At 55.2% G+C, this 22680-nt stretch overlaps 1 protein-coding gene and 1 long non-coding RNA gene across 2 annotated transcripts in view; one reads left to right on the forward strand and one right to left on the reverse strand.

Moving 5' to 3' along the window:
* Nucleotides 1-13439, reverse strand: part of ZNF469 (zinc finger protein 469) — a 51264-nt gene extending 37825 nt beyond the window's left edge. The window contains exon 1 of the mRNA XM_011371896.2: nucleotides 13134-13439. The gene's annotated coding sequence lies outside the window, so the exon portion shown is untranslated. The remainder of the gene's footprint in view (nucleotides 1-13133) is intronic.
* A 4430-nt stretch (nucleotides 13440-17869) lies between these two features.
* On the forward strand, nucleotides 17870-22079 carry LOC111746642. The gene is made up of 3 exons (XR_002783210.1): nucleotides 17870-18405; nucleotides 19946-20110; nucleotides 21790-22079. It is a non-coding gene; the product is annotated as an uncharacterized LOC111746642 (long non-coding RNA).
* Nucleotides 22080-22680: the final 601 nt, after the last annotated feature.

A 22680-nucleotide genomic window follows, 5' to 3' on the forward strand; every position in this document is an offset into this window, starting at 1 on the left:
TATCTCAAAACTGAGAGAGGAGACAAGTTCCCCACCTCCCCTGGGCTCATGCCTAATCAGTTTTGGGGTCCTGTTGGGGAGGGAGGGACCTTATACAGCCACTGGGAGCTGTGTTCCCCTTTCTGCTTGAGCCTATGAAGGGTCCCAGGGCCTCATGGGTCAAAGAGCTGGCAAGGGTCTAGGGTGGGGGAGCCAGTTATGACCTGGACTGCGGCCGTCCTTCCCTCTAGGTGGATGCGCCTCCACCCCCAGAGGGAGACAGTGGCCTGCTGTGTTGGCTCCTTCCCCGAGTTGCCTCAGTAACCGCTGTGCTGGGGTCCTTGAAGACACCAGCACTTGCCCTGAGAGCAGGGCCGACTCTGCCTGTCCACCGAGACGCCAAGAAACACAGACGGAGCTGGGGCAGGGACCCAGCTCATCCTTAGTTTCTGACTGGGGTCCCTGTGGTGCAGCCACTAGTTGACCCACGGCTGAGCCAGCCTCGAGACCTCCCTTTGCTGCTGCTGTTTTCACAGCTGAAAGGAGAACTGATGTGGAGAGGCGGGTTCTGGGTCGAGGAGGCCGCCAGGCTGGGGGGTTGGAAAGCAGGCATAAACAAAGTGCTTCCGAGAGCCCCAGCCACGGCAGGACTGTGCTCCTTCCTGCCTCACCAGGCCAAGCGGAAATGCATCTGGGAGCAGCATAAGCCGCCTTGAAAGGCCTGAGCATGGGCCCCTCTGCCAGCAGGTGGGCCTCAGTTTCCCTATTTGGAAAATGATGCTGTCATCCCTCCCAGCTGATTTTGCAGAAGAGGCTTTGAGCTGCCAGCCCCAGGAGGAAGCTGGGGTGCCGGCCTGAGTTCCTGAGATTAGATCTGCTTAGCTTGCTGGGTGGGGTCATGAGCCTGCTGAGGTTCAGGGTCATAACGTGGGCTGGGCAGAATCGAGACTTGGGAGCTTGGACCCTAGAGGTCAGGCTCTTCCACTTGTGCCTCCATCCCCTCCCACCATGGGGGGTGATGGCTCCATACTCCTCAGTGGTGGCCTTGCGGACAGATGTGGACGATGAGCAGCTCACACTGACCCACCATTTCCCTTCACCCCAACTATTACCTCCATCACCTGGGCTGATTCTCACGCTAATCCATGAGGCACAATGACAAAATTCTCACCTCTTCACTGAGGAACTGAGGTCCAGAGAGGTGTGACTTGTCTGGGGTCATATAGACAGAGGCCCACTGTGCTTGTGTCACCCTGAGGCCAACCAGGGGCCTGAAGAGTGGCCCCTGCCTCCTGGGTGCCCTGCCCTGGGAGTCCCAGTGCCTCTGCTGGCCTGTAGGCACAGCCTGGCCTTCCTCCTTAGATGGCTGTCGGCCCTGGGGAGGGGACATCTAGGAGAAAGGACTGCCTGGCTGGGGTGCTCTCAAAATGACCCAGCTGGCCTCTGCCCAAACCACCAACTACCAGCTACATGAGCAAAGCCAGCTGGGACCAGCTGGCCACCCCGAGTGGCCCGGGCAGGAGCAGCAGAAGCACTACTGCCAACCTGTAGAATCATGAAAAATGATAAACCACTGTTATCTGAATTCCGCAGGTCTGGGGCTGTTTGTCACACAGCAATGGCTGTGTAGTATTCAACGTCTCTTGGCTTTAGTTTTCTTATCTGTTAAATGGGGATAAAATAGACTTCCCGGGGTGTTGGGGGGTTAGGTGAGGTGGTGCAGGTCAAGCTCTCAGCACAGTAAGGGCTGACAAATGACTGCCGTTGTTGTCACGTCATCATCATTCTGTCCCTGGACCAATGAGAACGACTGTTATCCTGTGGGGAAGTGACTTGGATCTGATCTGACTGTCTGGTCACAAATCCCATCCCAGATGCTCCAGCTGCTGCAAATGACCCAAAGCCACATTCATCTGCATAAGTCACATCTCCTGTTGTCGGGGTGCTGGGCATCCTGACCTCCTCCAGGAGTCGCCATGTCTTTGCACCAGAGTCCTGAATAGAGGGACCAGTGGTGAAAAGTGGGGTTGGGAGGACCGAGCTCCCCTCACTGGTCACTGCGAGGAGCCGGACACCACAGAAGGCCCCTTCTGACTGCACGGCAGGGAGGCGGGGATCAAAAGCTCGGTCTCGGGAAGGAGAGGAACTGCTTCCTCTGGCACTTTCTTCATTTGCTGATAGAATATGCTTTCTGAGCCTTTTGTTTTGTTTTCTCTGTCCTGGCTTCGTCCAGTGGGCTAAGGCCTCGTCCTGCCAGGCTGCTGGGCATGACTCCATCTCTCCCGTGCATGACTCTAAGCAGGGACAGAGGTGCCTCTGACCTGTACTCAAGGGTCTGGCTGCCTTAACACCAGGGGCCTGCGCCCCAGTGACAGCCTGGGGAGCGAGGACCATGCTCTTCCCTTGACTGTCACTTCAGACTTCCGTATGCCAGCATATATAGGACAGAAGGGGTCTGAGGTTGTCTTAGGCTGGGGGTTTCCAACTTTTATGGCCACTGAAACCTTGGTTCAAATGTTCGGAAGAAATCTTACAGAGGAGAACCTATCTATCTGATCTCACCCCCAGATCCCAGGGGTGGGCACATGACCCAGCCCTGCCCCAGGGCACCATGTGCCTGGGCCATGGAGACTGAGTGAGCAATGGACTCAGATCTACTAACGAGACGCTTCTCTGGGAACTTTTGCTGTGGTTGGTGGGTGGGGCAGAGGCCTGAGCAGCTGGGCCTTCTCTGCCACTCTTTAGCAGGGTTTCCTGATAGAGGGGCCAGTGCGCCAGAAAGCAGAACCAAGAGGTGGAGAGGGGCCGACTTCTGAGGTGTTTTCTGGGAATCTGGATCAATCTCTGCCTGAAGCCTGCTAGTCCATGGACTTTTCAGTCCCAAAAGCCAATAAATACCCTTTTGGATTTGAAGAAGTTCTGTTTTTGTCACTTGTACTCAAAAGACCCGAAGCACAGGAACATGTAAAATACAGCTTGACAGCCAAGCTAAAAGTGGGGTTACAAGGAAAAAGGACACAGAGTGGGGGTATAAGAACTGGAAATGAATGAATGGACGGTGGGTATCCCTATGGATAACTCTGCTTCGTGCAAACCCCAGCCCGACCCTAAACCCCTAGTAAGGGTGAGTGCATGGGTGGAGGGCTCTTGGCCTTCAGTGAGACGACTAGCTTGCACAGAGGCTCTGAAGTTCGTTCACTTGGGACGGCCCAGGGTTGTGACCTTCAGGGACAGGTGTACAGAGGAGAAGCATGAATGCAGCGAGCACTCTTGACTGATTGGGGCCACATGGAAGGACTGATGTACTGGGGGCACCGTGCGTGGACTACAGCTGTTACTGGGCTGTGGGACGACCAACGTAGGTGAAGGAAACAGATTTTAGATTCATACATCTGGGCTCAGTCCCTTCTCCTTGCTGGGTGTGCAATCTCAGAAACTAAAATGGGAAATACATGTGATAGTGTTACCTACCCAGAGGTGTGCTGTGGGATCAACATAAAACAAACTGCACCAAGTCCTAGCATGGTCCGTGGTCCACGGTACCTACCACCCCTCTGGAGCCTCTGAGACTTTAATTATTTCCTAGGCACCAGCCCGGCATAAATACAGCCTAGACATCCAAGAAAAGCACGCTGCCGGTACAGGGAACCTTTCCCAGAGCTAAATGCAGCCTGGGTGCTGAGCATGCCGGCAAGCACACTCAGATAACAATCGGATTAGGCAGGCCCTGAGCTGACCCTGAAGTGGGCACGCTCCCACTCACCGGGAGGGACCGCCCGTGGCCAGGCGCGAGGGCCGCCGGCTGCCTTTCTTCCGCTGGGAGGGTGCTCTGGGCGGGCGGGGAACAGGAATGCATGTGGGCTGGTCGGCGTTTAGAATGTATTTATAGATGGAACACGGCTGCCAGCCGAGTGGTACCCTCGAGGTCAGCTTCCTGCCAGGCCCTGTGGCCAGATGTTTACTGAGATTGCAGAGAGACCGCCCCGCCCACACAGGCCCGGATTTATTCCACACCCACGCTCCGAGGCTGCTGCGCGCTGGGGCCTGGCCGGGCTCCAGGAGCTCCGAGAGGAGATGGCAGTCTCCACCCTCACTAGGTTCCAGTGCTCCAGGGACTGGGGACACTGGACCATCGTGCACAGGGTGGAGTTAAGAAAGAGCAATGGAGGAGAAGCTATTCATGCTGCCTTGGGAGGGAAGCCTTCTAGAGGAGAGCCAGGGCAATGCTGGAGGTGGGTTTTGAAGGACAGACAAGTTTTTCAAAAACCCCCAAAGAAATCAAAAATAGGACATGCAATGGTATGGTGGTGATCAAGCAAGTGGTACACTTGAGGATAGCTCCTGTCCAGTGTGCCTAGAACATGGCATCTACGGGGAAAAAAAAGGAACGGTCTTGAGAGGGTCTGGAACTTTCACGTGGGCAAAATTGCCAGGGGAGCTTGTTAGATATAGATCCTAGGCCCTCTCACAGCGGTTTTGATTCAGCAGACCTGGGTGAAGCGGGGAGACTGCAGTTTAACTGCCTTGAAGGGAACAGCATCTGGGGTCACAGACTCCAATTTAAGAAACCAAGACCCGGAGAAGGAAGAGAAGTCTGGAGAGGCTTCCTAGAGGAAGCAGCGAGAAGGGGGAAGAAGGCTTGGACAGGACTGGGGGACTATGCTAGGGGCAGGATCAGGGATTCCACAGCTGAGGGGCACCTGGAAGCCAACAGTGCATGGCAGCCACGAGTGCTTGCACATGGCCGGTCGGAACTTAGACTCGCGCTAAGTGTAAAATGCACACCAGACCTCGAGAACCTAAATACTTATTGATTTTAGATTGATTGTGTGTTGGAATGATAATATTTTGACTATATTGTATTAAATAAAATTAATTTTATCTTTTTATTTTTATGTTTTTAAATGTAGTTACTAGAACATTAAACATTACCAGTATACCTTGCGTTTATGGCTTGCATTATCTATTATATTACATTATATTATATTATTGCAGATACTCAGATACAATGACGTACATGCATGCACGTGTGCGCACACATATATGACATGTGCAAACACTTGCATGTGCACCCACACATCAACACACAGGCACACACATGCACTCACACGTGTGGGCACACCCTCACTACACACATGAACACACGAATACATCCATGCATATACTCACAGATATGCACACACATCCACACACATTCATGCATGCAGACACACACACTCATACACATCCCTGCTCTGATGGCTACACACAGCCAAATGCAGGGACAAGAGGAGGTTTTGGTCTCTGGCTTTCTTGATCCTGAAGACAGCCCCTTATAGAAGACAGGTCATGGACAGCAGCAGCCCTGGCCTTTTAAGTGGATTCTTGCTGGCTGGGAAGTGGGCCAGACGAACACCCACTCACTGCCTGATCTGCCCCTCGGCCATGCCCGGGCCTTTGGGTTCCTGATGGCAGGGCCAGCCCCTTCTCCTCTCTGTGCCTCAGTTTCCTCACCTGTAAAATGACAACAGCAGCCTCCCTTCCTGAGTGAGGTGACACTACAGTCGTAGGGGCTCCGCCACCTGCCAAGTGCCCACCTTCCCATCATGGTCCAGACCAGCCCTGGATGGTTGAGTGGGGGGTGGCGACTACCTTGAGAAGTGGGGATCCCACTGCCCCTGGCAGATCCTGGCCAAGGGCCCCATAAGAACATAATCCTCCCCTCAGCTGCTCTCCCTCAAGCCCCTGGGACGAGGGAGGCTGCAGTTAAGAACCAGGGTGGGCTTGAATCCTGGCTCCGATTCTCAGTTGTATGATAAATATAGGTTGCTCCATCTCGCCCCTTCTCCCAAAAGAAGGGGCTGCTGGGCCTGAGCCACCTCCTGGCTTTCCTTGGTCCTGCTTTCTGTTCTAGGATCAGCGCCTTGGACATGCTGTCCCTACCTGGAACACCCATGTCTTTTCCTGGTCTCACCTGGCTGGCCTCACCTGATCCTGCCCAGATGCCCCTCCTGTGAACATCTGTGCATTTCCTACAGTTGCTACATAAGAAGAAAGCACCGCCTGCCCTCGCTCCCTGGCTGCCCCGAGTCAGACTGTGAGCTCCTGCAGTGGAGGAGGGGCTGGTGGGTTCACAGTAGCCCTAACGCCTGGAGCATAGCCTGGCCCCTGGGTGGCCCTCTACAAGTGATTGGAAGGTGCATGCACGAAGCACAGAGGATTCTCACTGCCTGGCGGTGTCAGTGCTGCAGCTGTCCTGGGGACACCACTGTCTTCTCCAAGTGTAGGTTATGGCTAAGGAAGTCAACCTGTCCAGGGGGGAAACTGAGCCCCAGCACCTCTCTCCCATTTGGTGTATCAAAGTGAGATGCTTCTTGGCAGGAGCCAGCTTTGGAGTACCCAGGGCAGAACACACCTGCCTGTTGAAGTTGGAGAAGGTGTGTGGCAGGGGTTGGCCTCTGGTCAAGGCAGCTTGGCCGGAGTCCCCCTGACCTCTCTAACCGCTCCTTACTGTGTGGATTTTCATCAAGTGTCTTAACCTCTCTGGGATAAGAATGGTGGATTCCGCTAGTTGTTGGGTATTTCTACTCTGATTATGCATTCCAAAACTGGAAATAACCACAGGATGGGTTTGGGGACTCACTGGGTCTACTTTGGGACAGACCTGAGCTAAAACTCCATAGGTCACCTGACCTTGATAAGTGATGTCTGGATCTCTTGAGATTAGTTAGACCAGTTCAGAGCCAGAGTCCCCGAGCGACATGCTTATTCCCTCTCCGCAGTGCACAGTTATCCTGGGAAAAGGTCATGGGTCCCTTTGGGGAAGGCTGGGAGAAAGACGAGCAGTGTAAACGTCTGGCAGGATAGCTGGGTCCTGCCTGGAGGGTCCTGGCCTTCCCATCATTCAAGGGAAGATAGCCGGTGACAGGCATGGCGAGAGCGCAGGGCTGGTGCTAGTTCCTCAGAAACCTCAGGGAGGGGTGCAGGCCAGAGGACAGAGCCCGCTGCAGGACAGGGCCATCCCATAACAACATGGCCTAGGTGGTGACTGCTACTCTGCCTCAGTTTCTCCATCTGTATGCTAAAAACTTGGGCTCCCAGGCAGAAGGTGAATCCCAGGCTCCACTTTTGCTGTATAGCCCTTAGCCAGCGCCTCTGCCTCCCATCCATAGAAAGAGGGTGAAGAGGCCCCCTACCCCTCACACGCTAGTAGGAATGGGAAGTGGTGCAGCCACTGTGGAAACAGTCTACCGGCAGCAACTCAGAAGGGTAGAGTGACCATGTGATTCCACAAATCCACTCCTGTGTGTCTACCCAGGGGAAATAAAAACAGATGTCCACACAAAAACCTGCACACAAATGTTCACATTGTCCAATGGTGGAAACAACTCAGATGTCCACTGATGTATGAATGGATAAGCAAAATGTGGTCCATCCACACATTGGAATATTATTCAGCCTTAAAAGGGAACGAAGCCCCAGTACAGGCTGCCACATGGATGAGCCTTGAAATCGTTATGACAGATGAAGAAAGGCAGTCACAGAAAGAAAAACGCTGTGTGATTTCGCTTATATGAAATGTCCTGAAAAGGTAAATCCATAGACAGAAAGTTAGCTTAGCGGTTGCCAGGGGCTGGGGGCGGGGGAATAGGGAGTGACTGCTAATGGGTATGGAGTTGCTTTCTGGGATGATGAGAATGTTCTAGACCCAGATGGTGGTGATGGCTGCATAACCTTGTGCATATACCGAAAACCACTGAACTTTACACTTTAAAGGGGTGAATTGTATGCTGTTAAAAAGAAAACCAAAAGGTTCCTGCTATGCCAGGCTGAGGTGGGACAGAGACACCCACTAGCGCCCAGCACCGCAGCCTTCACCTCCAGTACCAGGAACTGGTCTCGGCTCCCCTGCCTCATCCAGCTGTGGCCTTGGTAACTCCACACTGACCAGCCCCTGGCCCTGCTGCATCAGCCGCCGCCCCTGCCAGGAACCCAGAGAAGCCCCATTCCACAGCATTTCAGAAGGCAGTGCCTGGCTCACCACATGAGGACCCAGAGGAGCAGGCCCTGTTTAAACATGGCCACCTTGGCCCAGCAGCCTGGTGGAATGCGGAAAATGCGACGGTCACATTCTGCAGGCAGGCGGAGGCCGTGCCCAGGCCGTTGGAAAGACTCGGTGGCCGTTCATGAATGTGGATTCTGTTTGGCCGCTGGCTGGGACACTGACCCTGCAAAGCAGCCCAGAGTCAGGACAGAGGCTTTTAGCAGGCAGCCAGGGGACAAAATGTCCCCTATCCTACCGCTGGTTCCTGCCTGCCTGCCTGCCAGGAGGGCTGAGAATGGAAGGGGAGGCTGCTCTGGGCATGGTCCCACGCACGAGTTCCCCATATGATTCACGTGGGTCAGTGCCCTCATCTCTTGCACTCACCTCCTGCACTCACCTGTCCACTCACTCGCTTGCTCACTGGCACTCTGCCTCTTTCCTTCACTGGCCACCATCTCTGGGGTCCCACCAGGTGGGGTGGCCAAGCCCCGGACAAGTAGCTGCATACTGTACCTTGAAAGCAGGCCTACCTGGCCTTCTCTGTAACACACCTGAGGCCCCCAGGGGTCACTGCTTGTTCAGGCCTCATGGCCCCTACGGCTGAGTGGGACCTGACCCGGGACTCTTGAGGCCCCCCCCCAATCCCATGTGTTTTTCACTCAAGGGACTCGCCCACTCTAACCTGGGAGGGGCAAGAGCTGTGGGTGTGGGGTGCCTTCCTGGGGGAGAGAAAAACTGTGCCACCAGCTCCTCAGCGGCTGGTGGTGGGTCCCCTCTTGCTTCAAGCGCTGGGTGACAGAGAAGACGTGGTGGAGAAGGGCCCTGGGATGACCTGGTCAGGATGCAGCAGGTAAGACTCCAGAGTCTCCCAGACAAGTCCTGCCTTCTCCATCTTCAGGCTCTTCCCACCACGGTCATAAATGGAGCTTATATTTGGAACTGTCCTCCCCAAAGCCAGCTCTATTTAGACAAGGATGTAATTCTCAGAGACCACTTCAATCCCGACAAGAGCGGGGATGAGTAATGAGCAGGGAACCTATAGTTTGACGCTGGGGTCACAGCCCCCAAACTCCTGCCAATGCAGTCAGTGATCTCACGTTCTGGTCGCTGGGAGTCAGGACCAGTAACCGCAGGCGGCTGAGCTTGGGGGCGGGGCCCGCAGGCTTTGAAGAACATCTGCAGGCAGGAACTCACAGTGCTAACCTCAGCCAGGCCCCAAGTCCCCAGCACCCCTGGGACGGGTCTCCGCCTGGCCTGCCGCCTGGCTTCCTACCCCTCCCTAAAGTTGTCATGGTGTACCCAGGCGCTGCAAGAGTGATGCATCTACAAGAGTGATGCAGCCCCAGAAAAATGTTGATGGGATCTGGGTGCCTGACAGCTCCTGACGAGGGAGGAGGGTAATCCTAAGTCAAAAATGACAGACTCTGTGACTTTTGGGACCACTGGAGGAGGAGCTTCCAGTGTGCACGCATGACAGGATTGTGTGTATCTTCAGGAGCAGGAACGATGGTCCATGCACAGCACACACATCTAAGGTGGCACCACCACGTGTGCTTTGGCTACCTTTGGGCATATAGGTGGCCCCCTGGGTGTGCACAGCCCCAGTAAGCCAAGGAAGCAGAGTGCAGGCTGGGTGCCTTTGTGCAGTGTACAACTAATCCAACTGTGCAGACCCATCTTCCATTCCACTTAGGGAAATGGCGGGTCCTTAGCTGAGTTCATGGTGGGACTGAATTACAGGATGGCTATCAGTCCCCAAGGACAGCATCTGCCACCTCAGCCATGGCTACCAGCGAATGGTGAGGATAAACTAGCAAGGAAGAGACTAAAGAAACAGGCTCTGGGCACCTGCAAGGCTGTCTCGCAGAGCTCGCCCCCACACTCCACCCTCCACATTGTTCAGTTCAGCCCACAATACTTAATGGGTCGATTCCATCAGAGAATGAGGTCGGCAACAGAATCCTAAACGTCTCCCAGCCAGTGTGGGCTGACTGTCCGCTGTATCTGACTCAGTACCGACAGGGCTCTGAACAGGGTATCTCCGTGGGGGAAAGTCTATTGGGAATGCACACAGACGATGAAGGTGGGATGTTGGAAGGGCTGAGGGCATAGTAAAGGGAGGGGCATTCTGACGGGAAGGGTGAGACCACGTGGAGTGGCAAGGAGGTGGCCAGCTGGTGGAGATGGGAGACAGGACGCTGAGTGTCCACAGCAGGAGGTGGGAAGTGGGAGCCAGTGTCCATGAGGACGGTCCTGGGAGAGGAGAGCGGGGTCGAACTGTGGCCGGCTGGCAGTACAGGGTTCCAGCTCTAGCTCTGTCTGCGGTGGGCAGGAGAGTGGGCAGGTCACACTCTTTCCTAAGTTTCTTCCCCACCAAGCACTTGTAGAATGAACTAAAGCAAAAATGGGCCAGCTGGCTGGGGTGAGCTACCCGCTGGGGAGGAGTGGAGAAGGCAGCGTCCAGCAGGACCCAGGCTGTGTCCTGCCTTGGCTGCACGACTATTTCCTACAACCTCCCTCCATCTTGAACTTGTAGGCCACCTTGCACCCTTCTAAGTCTTTCGCATCTTCAAAACCTTTCCCACAGACCCTATGAGTCTCCCCAGAAGCATAGGAAATAACCACAGTAGCTAGCATCTGCCACGCACTCACAGTGCGCCAGGCCTGTGCAGCAGCACTCTATCCCTCAGCCCATCCCACGAATCCTTGTGAGTCCTCCCCATTTTTCTGAAGGGAAAAATCAAGCTCAGAGACGTTGGTGACTTGCGCACAGCCCCTGAGCAGCTGATGTTGGAGCCTGCACTCTTAATCACTACACCGCCTCCCCCTCACTCTCAGCCCCTCATTTTGGATGAGGAAACAGACAAGTAACTGAATTCTTAGAAAGAGTCAAAACCAGAAGGGGGTTGGGGTGGGGCTTGGCTTGGAAATCTTAGAGCTTCAGAGGAATTCACAGTATGAAATGATGTCAAGAAGTACATGTGTCTTTGGCACCATCAGTGGTGGCAAGGGTCCAGAAGGAAGGAGGTGAGAGCAGGTCTCTGCTTCCAGGCCACCCTGGTGTTCAGCAAACACGAAGATGGGGCAGAGACCCAATGACTTTCTCCCCGGGAGGAGGCAGGATGGTGCCTGATCTGGGATGTCAAGTCAGAAAAGGCATAGGACCTGAAAAGATTAGGCTAACAGGGGACGCAGTCTCTCTATTAACATTCTCCAAAAGCAACCGAGTGTGAGTTAAACCCGACGTGTTGTGTGCTGCCCAGGATGACAGGACCGGGATCGACAGAAACCACAGGTAGGAGGCTTTTTGTCCAACCTGAAGAGAGCTTTCTCATATTCCTTTGGCATATTCCAGCAATGAGACCACGGAATAGGCTGCTGTGATAGAGAGTGAGTTCCCCATCGCTGGGGGTATTCAAGCAGAGTTAGTAATTGGAGGCAGGGTCTGGTGGCTACTGAAGCACTGATGAAGGGGTTGAAGTTCATGACCTCTAAGTTCCCTATGGCCATGAAATCCTGGAACTTGCTGTTTCTACACAGTGGCCAGCCTGGGGTCTAGGCACAGGAGCCACATATCCTTCAGTTGTGTTTCTCAGGACAAGATACTGTAGGGGCCATGGTCTTCTCCAGCTCTAAACTCCGCTTTCCCATTCCTCCCTCTCCCCACGCTCAGGTGAGGTTCTTGGCAAGCTCTGCCCGCCGTCCCAGGACCTGCCAGCCGGGGCACATGGCACAGGAGGGCACACCCTCCTAGAGGCTGCCCTGGCTGCCCTAACCAAACCTGTAACTCCGCCCAACTTTCTACCAGCTCCCAGTCTGACACTATCCCAGTATTTTACCTGTTTATTCTGTTTGCTATCAGGAAGGCAGGGGTCTTGCTGGTTTTGAGTTGGTGGTGGTGTGCCTGGGACAGTGTAGGGCACAGAGAGGCTGCTTACCTCTTTTGTTCAATCAATAGGCAGAGGCGACTAGAGTCTATGCATTTTTGTTCAATCAACAGGCAGAGGTGACTATAGAGTCTATCTGACAGATGGAGAGAGACTATCAGCCGCGGCTCCTCACCAGATGTGCAGCATTGGCCCAGTTACCCAATCTCTCTGACCCCCAGTTTCTTCATCTAGAATGTGGGGTCCCACCTTATTCCATGATATAAGGATTAAATGCAGTAACACGTGGCACAGTCCCTACATAACGCCGAGTGTAAGGAGTTAACAGCCACCACCAGGGCGCAGGAGGCTGCTCGCCTGGGAGTCCCCCACAGCCTCCCTGTTGCCCACGGACCTGTCCCCCAACCCGGTTACTGCCCAGGCCAAGGGTGCACAGCACGATCAGGGTGGCCGCGGGAAGTCTCAGCGAGCCCGGCTGGTTTTCCCTTCCGGCCGCCGCCGCGCGGCGCCGCGTCCCCACGGGTCCCTCCAGCCCACTCCCTCCGCGCGCGAGCCGGGCAGGGGCGCGGGTGGGGGTGGGTGGACGGGCGCCGCGTGGCCTACCCCGTAGGAGCCCAGCAGCGTGGAGTCCCTGGGCCGGCCCAGAAAACCCCACCCCGCCCTCCGTGTTGCCTCTGCCATCGCCTCAAGCGCTGCGGGCCAGCACTCCCGGGGGCTGCCCGGAGGAGGCGGCGGCCGGGCTCGGGGACTAGCAGCTCAATGAATGAGCCCGCCTGCGACCGCGCGCCCCCGATATCCCTGGCCATGCGCCCCCGCTCCCAGCAGTCCGGCCGGGCGGACCCCGCTCCCCGGCGGGCACGCAGCTCCGGGCATTCAGCCTGCACTTTGCAAAGTGCCCAGCGGAGCTGGCCAGCCTCTGCAAACGGTACTGGGCAGGGCTGAGGGCAGTCGGCCCGCACGGCCCCGCTGAACCCCCGGCGCCCTGGCGTTGGCGGAGCTGCACGTCCCGGGCCAGGCTAGGGGGGTCGGAAAGCCCGGCCGGGGCCGCGGCGCAGCGAGGCCGGGAGGGTCCGTCCAGCCCCACTGGGGCGCGCCACCGAGGGCACGGGGAGAGGCCGGGCCGGGGACACGGGGGCGCGGACAGCTAGGTAACCCCGAGGTCCAAGCCCGAGTCCCTCCGAACCGGAGCCGGTGGCCCTGCCCGGGAGTGCGGGCGGCGCGGGGCGCGGCGCGTCCACACTCACCTCCCGCTCCGAGGGCCCCACTCCGCTCGCCGCGCTGGCTGACACAGACGAGCGCTCTGCGGCGCGGGGCGCAGTCCCATCCCGACCGCAGGCCCGCCCGGGCCGTGCAGACGGGCCGCGCGCCCGCCGGGCACCGAGCCGTCCCGCCGCAGCCGCGCCGTGCTCTGCCCCTGCCGGGCGGGGTGGAGAGAGGAGGAGAGCAGCCTCCACCCGCTTCCCAGGCCGGCGCGCTAACGGGCCAAGTCCTCTCCAAACAAGCTCTAGGCAGCCGGCTGGGTGCTCAGAGGGCCCTCCGCCCAGCCCTGGGCAGCCCGCGGGTCAGCCCCCAGGCACAGGACCGGCTTCGGTTACAAACTTTTCTCCCCACCTCCCCCGCCTCCCCCCCTCCGCTATTTTTAGCATCACTCTTCCTAGGTGTTTGTTTCATGGGATCCACTTTAGTGATGGAGGTCCCTGATGGGAAAGGTGTGGAAGCCACCAAACCCCTAGCCCACACCCTGTTGCCAGCCCACCCTCGAAATGGCAGGGCTGCCCTGGTCAGATGCAAACCTGGAATTAGCGCGATTTTCAAAAGCGCTAGCATAAGCGTACCCCTGTGGTTTCCAACTGCTCCTCTATGCCCACTCCCTCCCCATCTCCTCTTCAGCCCTAGCTAGGTACCAACACGTTAAACATTTCCTCCTGTGCTTCCAGCTGAGAGGACGAGGGGGACAGATGTGCCACAACGGTCACTTGGCATCTGCTTGGGGGACTTCATTTTTAGGTCCCCCAGGCTGGCACCTCAAGGGCATCCTGGGAGGAGGTGCTCTTTCTCCAAGGTGGGAGTCGATGCTCCTTAAAATCTTGGTGCCTTCGCTCTAAGTCCCCTGGTCCAGGCCCAGGCCTGTCACAGACCAGTCTGGTGAATTACGGAACACAGATGGTGGGAAGCTGGAACCATGCAGGCCCTTAGCATGAGAGGGCCCTTATGGGTCATCTGTTCAATGGCTTTATTCACAGATAAGAACATGGAGGCCCAGAGAAGGCAAGGGACTTGTTTGAGGCCACACCGCCCAGTGCATGTGACACTGGCTGTCCTGGGGCAGGCAGGAGTGAGAGGCTGGTCCTTGGTGTGGGCTGGCGGGTCTCCTTCAAGATCAAGATAGCCTTCATTGGAAGTGTCCACCAACAGATGCAGCCCCTCCCCCACTTTAGACAAACCTAAAGTGTGGACTTAGAGCGCTTCTAAGAAATGAAATCCTAGGAGAGATACTTCACTTTACAGAAAGGCATGCTTTCAGAATTAGTCCTTTGAACAATGTTCCCCCTGAGAGCACTGCAAGCATGCTTTAATTTACACAAGTTCAAGTTTCACACCCTCTTAGGAACACCTTTATTATGTAAAGCAAAGTATAGGTAACGCACAGGATCCTGCACACTAGCTTGGAAATGAGTGAATGGGCCTGGCCCTCCAGCTCTGCCTGCAGGGGGTGGAGCTCTGAGCTGTCCGTGTACAATTTACAATAAGCTAAAATACACGACAAGTCGAAGTTGATTTTCCTATGTCTGTTCATTATAGTATGTGAAGGAGATTTCAGAAATTCCTGTCAGTTGATTTGAAAACTTGAATTGAACAAGAGACAAGGGACTCAGAGGCCCCCCTGCCTGGCCCTGCTTGGTGCTGAGAGGCTTGGTACTGAGAGGCTTGGAGCCTCAGCTCACATTTCTGTGGCATCATTCTAGGCTCTTTCTGTCCATGGAAAGTGGCATGGGAAGGGTTTGGGTTGAGAACCCCCCTCGAATTAATTGGCATTTCAATCAAGTTGGTTTCCTAAAGTTTCCAGTGCCTGGGGTCCCCTGGCTCAGACAAAGTTCCCAGAAGGTATTTCTTTCCTAATCATTCCTACTGGGTCTATTCTTGTTTCTAAGAAAGGCCACAGTTTCAGAACTCACTTGTGTGTGTGGTGTGTGTGTCCAGCCCATGGCATACCTGAACATCCCTTGGGTGTGAGAAGCTATCTCTATTTCACAAGCGTTCGGAAGTGACAGAAGCCGTCACTTAGGGCTGGGACCCAAGACCCAAGAGCCAGTGGGCTCCTGTGCACCCTGGGCCTGAGACCGTGCAGATGGATGACTCCCACAACCCTGAGGGGTGGGGCGCTGCTCTTCCCTCGTCACAGGGAGGTTTAGCACATGCTCCAGGGCACACGGCATGCCTCTCCTGCCCCAGGGCCATCGTCCTGCAGAGCTGGGTTCCTCTGGGCCTCCATGTCTCAAAGCCCTTCAGATTGAGACAGTAGACAGCCCCTGAGCTCCCATCCTAATCCTTCAGGCCCACCAGCTTCCTGTCACCCAGTGCTTCTCAATAGGTGGTGACTTTGCCCCCTCAGGGGATATTAGCAATGTCTAGAGACATTTTTGACGGTCACGACTAGAGGTCTGCTATGACATCTAGCAGGTGGAGACCAGAGATGCTGCTAAACATCCTAGAATGCACGAGATGGCCCACAACAAAAAATTACCCTTCCCCAGATGTCAACAGTGCTGAGGGTGAGAACCCTCTTGTCCACCATCTCCTGGGGGTTGCCAGCGGTCTAGGCCCCTGGATCCCAGAGCTCCCCTGCCTGGCCAGGCACAGCCTTCTCTTTATAATCCCCCAAGCTGAACATGCACCTATATCCGCCCCTCCTGGGAGGAGCTGCTCAACACAGGACACCTGCATGGGGCACTGAGGAGGGAGTATGGGCTGGCAGGGTCTCTTGTGGTGGTCCCTATCCCTATGCTTTGCGAGGTCGTAGAGCTGGAAGGTTTCCGCTGTGCCAAACCTCCACTATCTATGAGGAGACGGCCTAACAGGGGTACTGATTTCGAGTTACCCTGAGTCACAGACATGGAACCCAGCTCTCCTGCTCCCGGCCTGCCCCCATGCTTCCAGGCCTCACTACTGGCCACCCTCAAGGAGCAGAGGCTCCCTTGGTCTCCCACGAGTGTTGGGAGAACTAGTCATGGCTCCTGAGTCATCCCCTTGACTTTTGCCTGATGTCAAAATGAAACCACGAACCCAAAGCCAGGGATGGAGTGGGAGGAGTGAGAAACCTCCGGCAAATTCCAGGGGCATAATGTCACATGGCCACTCTGGCTTGACACTGACAGCCCCTTGGCATGTGGACACATGTCCGTCCAGACAGCCTTGAACTTTGAAAGCAAAGTCCCATACCTGCTCCGTGTGGGGGTCCACACCAGACCCAGCAGGGTCCCCAAGGATGAGACCTCTGACCTCAGACCAGGCCTGTGGCTGTAACATGGAGTGTCGGATGTTTAAACCTTCCTGAAGTTTTTGCAGCAAGTTTCGCCTGTGATCTCTAGGGCTCTCTCGGGATCTTTTGCCCCATTTGCCAGATGAGGAAACTGAGGCTAGAGAAGGCAGGGAACCCTGTCCTAAGGGCATGGGTGTTAGTGGTAGAGCCCATCTGAGTGCTGCCTGTCTGCTCCTCTGCTTGCCACTGGCCTCCCACAGAGTCCATGGTGAGGACATGGCAGGCAGTGGCTGCCTGAGCCCTAGGGCCCACTTCCAGCCTCACAGATATGCCTCCAGGGTGGCACTCCTGCTTCTTGCCAGGGTCCTGGCTGGTTAATGGGGCATGTGGATTTGGTGGTTCTGATGCCCTGTCCCATTAAGATGCATTTCAGTACAGGTGACAGCAAATACAGAAGTACACAGAACCTGAGACCTCTCCAGGAACTGGTAACCTGGCCCATCGGAACTAATTATCTGCGCAGTGTCCCTTATTTTCTAGAAAGTGGGCTCCAGGGAACCTAAATTAGAAACACAACGTCAGTAGAATTCATCAGTTAGTCTGTGAACTCAGGAAGCCTGGCAAAGGCAGGCTCGGCCTTCGTTCCCCACTGTGTTCTACCAGCTGTGTGTCCTTGGGCAAGTCAGCAACCTCTCTGAGTTCTTGCCTGTTCATCTGGGAGTTGGCAATAGTGATGTTCACCACTCGGGGAGGATTTAAGAGGCCGGAGGGCAGAGCCGGCCCCTGAGGTATAGTGGGACAGCCCCAGCATTGCCTGAGAGTGGCTGGGGCCTCTGAGGGTTTGGAGCACTGGGATATAATAACAGTATTCCAGGGAGGAGGATCTGTGGTCCCACGGACACAAGGGCCCTTAATGCCCAGTGCCTGTTCCTGCGGCAGACCCACTTTGGCCCTGACACTCCCTACACCCCTCAGGCACCCAGGCCAGGGTCTAGGGCATCAAAAACAAAACAAAACAAAACAAAACAAAACCAAACAAAACAAAAAACAAACAAAAAATATACAGGCTCTGGAGTACAGAAAGGAAAGTACAAAACGGAAATGAGTACATCTTTATCTACAAGGCATGACATCAGCTTTACTGCTCAACTGCCACTCAGCTCCTCAGTGGTCATGTGTAACACCTGCGGTGCATTTTCGGGGTCTGCTGTGATGGAGGTGGGGCTCACCCAGGAAAAGGGGTACATGGGGGGAGGGTGAGAACAGAGTGAGAGGGGGTCAGGAGAAAAAGAGAAAGAGAGGAGGGTAAGGGGAGAGGTGAGGAAGGGGTTGAGGAGGAGAGGCGGGAGGGAGGGGGGAGCCTGAGAGTGGCCGGTGGGTGGGGCTGGAGCGGGAACCTCTTTCCAAGGAGACATTCCAGACTGACGGTGGCGCATGACTCAGCGCCCTAAGCGAGGTTGTTTCTGCCCTTGTCTTCCTGTCTTCCAAATGGCCCCATTCGTGAGCAAAAAGAGGGTGAGGAAAAGGGTGCTCGTTCCAAGGAGGCTGTCACACACAGACACAGGCACAGGCGCGCCCTCCTGCCGTGTGCCGTGCTCACACGCACGGGCCAGCCCAGGCTAGGGGACCCGTAGCCTGGCAGAGGGTCAGAGTGTGCAGGACTTCGGGAGGCAGACCTTTCCCAGGACTGACAGCCTACTTCCTCCTCTCCTTATGATGCCAGCTCCTCAACGTCCAGGAAGCCCTCCCTGCCAGCACAGTGGCTCAGGTCTCCTGTGTTTCCTGAGCTCCTCCCTGCACGGCCAGCAGGCAGCTGGTGGCCCAGGTCCAAACCCCAATAGCCATGGAGCTCGAGCCTCAGTTTCCCCATCTGCCATGGTGAATCGGACTCCTTGAATGGGCCCGAGCCCAAGCGTGGCCGTTCACCCCCTGACACTCTCCGCAGAGCGTTCCGAACTCAGCCTCTCGCAGGCCTTCGATATGGGAATCCTTCTAATGGAAAGAAAACAGAGGCGGCGGAGACCGGCCCGGCCACGGTAACCCAAGCCAGCGGCCTGCTGCATGAATGGGCCCTTTCATGGGGTGGCCACAGAGCGAGGGCCTGGGGTGGAGATATCTGCGCTGGGCCCAAGGAATGGCAGTGCCCGGGGCAGGGAGGAGAGGGACTTTGGCCTTCAGCTCTGGCCTCTAGCCTCAGGGCCTCCAGGCCCAGCACCCTCTCCCTCTGAGTCTCGGATGCCCCCTGACACCAAGCCTTGCTGCAGGAAAGGAGCCAGCCATCCCCGGTCCAAATGCCACTGTCCTCATTTTTTTCCTATAATTATGTCTCTGAGGGATAACTACAAATTTACATTTTGCTCAGCTTGGTCATTTATTCGGAGCTTGCGTGGAAGGCCAGGCTGTAAAAGGCGCATTGATGTGTGTTTTCGTGTTGCTGGGGTGACCGGCTGAGGCGCGTGGACACAACCGGCCCTTTTAGCCGGCGGCTCTGCGAACAGCGGCGCCCTCACCACCTGGGCCTGTGCAAACGCCTCCGCTCCACTCGCCATGAATGACTTCAGTGTACAGAGGTTTTCTTTTTCCATACCTGGCCACCAAAACTTCCAACATTCTTCTAGAAAAAATGTGGCACGCTTCCCTGGGATCATTTTCTCTCTGAATGGCTTATCCATCCTGGTCCTGCCCAAACATAAGGCAGCTCTTCTTCCATTTAGCAACATTAAAGAAAAATCGTGCTTCTGTTTTTGCCACCTGCTGCTATGGCCCCAACAATAGCTCCCTTCTGACTTCATGGGGAACAAAGGCTATTGGTTAGACATTTCTCTGAGTCTTTGAAGAGACGTGATAGGCTGGCTATGTGGCTCCGTGTTCAGATTGCCCTGGGTGTGTCCGGCCTGCAGAGGTGATCAGGGCCCAGGCTGAGTGCAGAGCCGGCGGGTCTGGAACCAGCCCAGTGAGCTCAGTCCCACTCTGGATATTGGCAGATATTCAGGTGGCCCCTGGCCTGGGCACAGCCTGTCCTGGATGTCCCCACCCATTCCTGCCAGGCACTGCCGGGACGCTGCCTCTCCCCCTGGGGTGGTGCCCTTCGGCAGGACACCTCCTTGCCTCTAGGGAGAATGCCAGTGTGGGGGGGACAATGATGTGCAGATGGGTAGGAGGCCTGATCTCAACTCTGTGTGTGTGCGGATGCACATGTGTGTGTATGTGTGCGTGCATGCGTGTGAGCATATGCATGTGTGTGTGTACACATGTTGGAGGATGTACATGTGTGCATGAGTGTGGGTATATGTATATGTACATGTTTATAGGTACATGAGAGTATGTACAAGTGAGAGGGTGTACATGAGTGTGTGTATATATATGTCCACAAGATGTGTGTATACACATGTATGAATGCATATGCCAGTGTGTGTACAAGTGTGTGTGAATGTGCGTATATGCATGTGTGAGAAAGTATATATGTGTGCAAGTGTGGGTATATGTGAAGGAGTGTGTGTGCATGCTTGAGTGTGTATATGTGTGCACATATACGTGTCTGAGTGTGTGTCCACACCTATTTTTTCTGGAATGCAGGATCCACGAGCTGGAGGGCAGGAACTGCCTGGCTCATACTGCACACTCAGTGTCTGCAACAAGGCCTGGCATGCAGACAGCTCATATTTGATGAATAAATGAAGAACAAAGAGCTTAAAGACATCTGGAAGGAAACCTGTGAGAGATGATGAGGACGAAGCCCAGGTATGTCACTGACACCACTGATGGTTCAAGCAGCCATAGGACCTGCATCCCTGAGGCGGGGGGTCTTTTAGGACTTTACCAGGTTAATTATTTAGTCCTCAGAACTCACCCAAGCCGGTAAGGGGTCCAGAAGCTTGTCTGAGCGGCAGCGTGGCAGAGTTCTGGGTTTACATCCCAGCTCTGCCTCTTATTATAGCAAGGCTTAGCAAGTGGCTTCCCTGCTCTGTGCCTTGGTTTCCCCATCCCTGTCCCCAGAGGGTTGTTGGGTTATTGATGGCCGGCATCAAGCATTCGGAATCTAGCGGATGAGAACTCTTATTATTGTCAATGCCTTTTGTGGATGACTTATTTTCTCCTTCACATGTTCCCAAACTTCCACAGTGGTTGTAATCAGAACAGCCCAAGGATGATTGCCACCAGCATTTGCTGCCTGTGTCTGAAGCCGTCTTTCTCAGAACGTGTACTGACTAAGAGTCCTGGCTGGGGCTCTGCCTCACGCCTCCCTGTTCCCCCAACAGGTGCTTAGTGGGTGGTGCTATGTGGAGCCTAGGGCCCTGACCCCACAGACACTTGTCACAACAGCTAGGGAAGATCAATACACCTCTTGACTCACCCCTAGCTGTTTCTGCTTGTCCGTGCCTCAGTCACCCAGGGTCCTTGAGGGTGGGCTGGGCACTCTCTTGGCTGCCTGTCTGGATGGCGAACTTTGTGGCATCATGCTGGCTAAGGCACCTTGGGCTGGCTAAGAGGTCTTGGATCTCTCAATTAAACCCTTGGGACCACAGGCCTCATCCTGATGTCTGGGCTTGACTTTGAGTGAGATCAAGGAGGAGGCAGTGGGTTTACAGCCCAGTGACTATGCCCTGACCTTACAGGGGCCACTTGTCTCAGCTCCTTGTTACTCCCAGGTCCTCCCAGATCCTGGGCCTCAGACGCCAGCATGACCACTCCTTCCTGGTTCTCTCACTTTTCTCTGCATTGTCCTGCCCACTGGCCTCCTGACCAGCCCTCATGACCTGCTTTTCTCCCAGTGCCCTGATTTACCCCTCTCCCTGTCAGCCCCAGCCTGCCCCCTCCTCCACATCTGGCTGCTGACTTGACTCCCTGCCTCTCATTTCACCCTTTCTCTGGGCCAGCCTGTGGTGGGAGAGGGTAGTTTATCTGCAAGCCCTTCCCCAGGCCAGGCCCTTCCTCGTGGAAGCCCTGGAGCAGCTGTGGAGCCTCCTGAGAGAAGAGCAAACCATGCTCCGGCCTCATCTGTCACCAGGGGAGTCCCTGGCACTCCACCTCCTCCCAAGCTGTGCCGCCTACTACAGTGGCCAGTGGCCACAGGCACTTGTTTACATTCAAACTAAATAAAAGTAAAAATCCAAGTCCCCAGCTGTATTCATCACATTTCCAGGGCTCGGTGGCCCCATGTGGTTTGTGGCGCAGTGCTGGATGGCATAGATAGAACATGTTGCCATTGTCACAGAAAGTGGTATTGGGCTTGCTCTTCAGAAAGGGAGCCGTACGGTGCGATTGTCACAGGCATTAGAAAATGTTGAGTATTGAACCCAATTCAACAGTACTATTTCCCTATTTATTTTGTATAGTTAGCAAACAAAACAAAACAAAGCCAGACATGTAGCTACAAAACCTCTATACTTTACCAAACGAACCTGCCCTTGTCTATTTAGGCTCCATCCCTCCAGCAGCAGCGTCGGACCGAAAGGCAAATGAGTGACGTCCCGGCACCCAGGGCAGACATCACCAATCAACCAGCTGCTCACCCCTTCTATCTCTCGGTCTTCCTCAACCGTGTCTCCCAGCCAACCCTTCCATGGATGGGAGTGAGCACCTGATACCTGTCCACACCTGGGCCCAGCCTGCCACCTGGCCAAGGACCTCAGAAGAACTGTAAAGATCCTCAGGCCTAAGTTGGGAATGCAGAGCACTTCACCATTGCCTGTGTGCACGGATCTGGCGCTTTTGCACATGCGAGGTTTGTGTGAATGCAGCCAGTTCTTGTGCTTTCAGGGCCCTGTACTGTCTGGGCATTTCGCTGCCAGCTGTTTACTAAGAGCAAACAGCATCTTTATGTCTCATGTACACTCTGGAACCCATGGGGCACCGCACCGTTGCTAGGCCCAAAGCGTAGCCAACACGCTTCCAGGGCACAGATGCAGCCTCTAAGAACTCAGTGGCACTCCAATCGCAGCACAATCGTGCACACAGTTGTTAGTTAATGAAATTCTAGTGATGTAGGGATGGCAAAAGTGGGTTAGTGTCGGCAACAGGACGATGTCTTACCCATTGCGAAAAGGTCCACGGGCACCACAGGAGCGATCTTTCTAAAACACAAACTTTGTCATGTCATGCCTCTGCTTGCAGGCTTCTCATGGCTCACCTGGTACCCTCAGAATGACATGGACACGCAGGTGGAGACTCAAAGCCTTTCCTCACCAGGCCCCAAGCTACGTCCCCAGTCTCAGCGCCTGGCCCTCCTCATCCTGATGATGAAGATGACAGTGAGGATGGTGAAGGTGATAGTGGTGGTGACGACAGTGGAAATGATAGTGATGGTGATG

This window comes from Pteropus vampyrus, unplaced genomic scaffold (genome assembly GCF_000151845.1).
Source record: "Pteropus vampyrus isolate Shadow unplaced genomic scaffold, Pvam_2.0 Scaffold196, whole genome shotgun sequence".
Classification (NCBI taxonomy): Eukaryota; Metazoa; Chordata; class Mammalia; order Chiroptera; family Pteropodidae; genus Pteropus; species Pteropus vampyrus.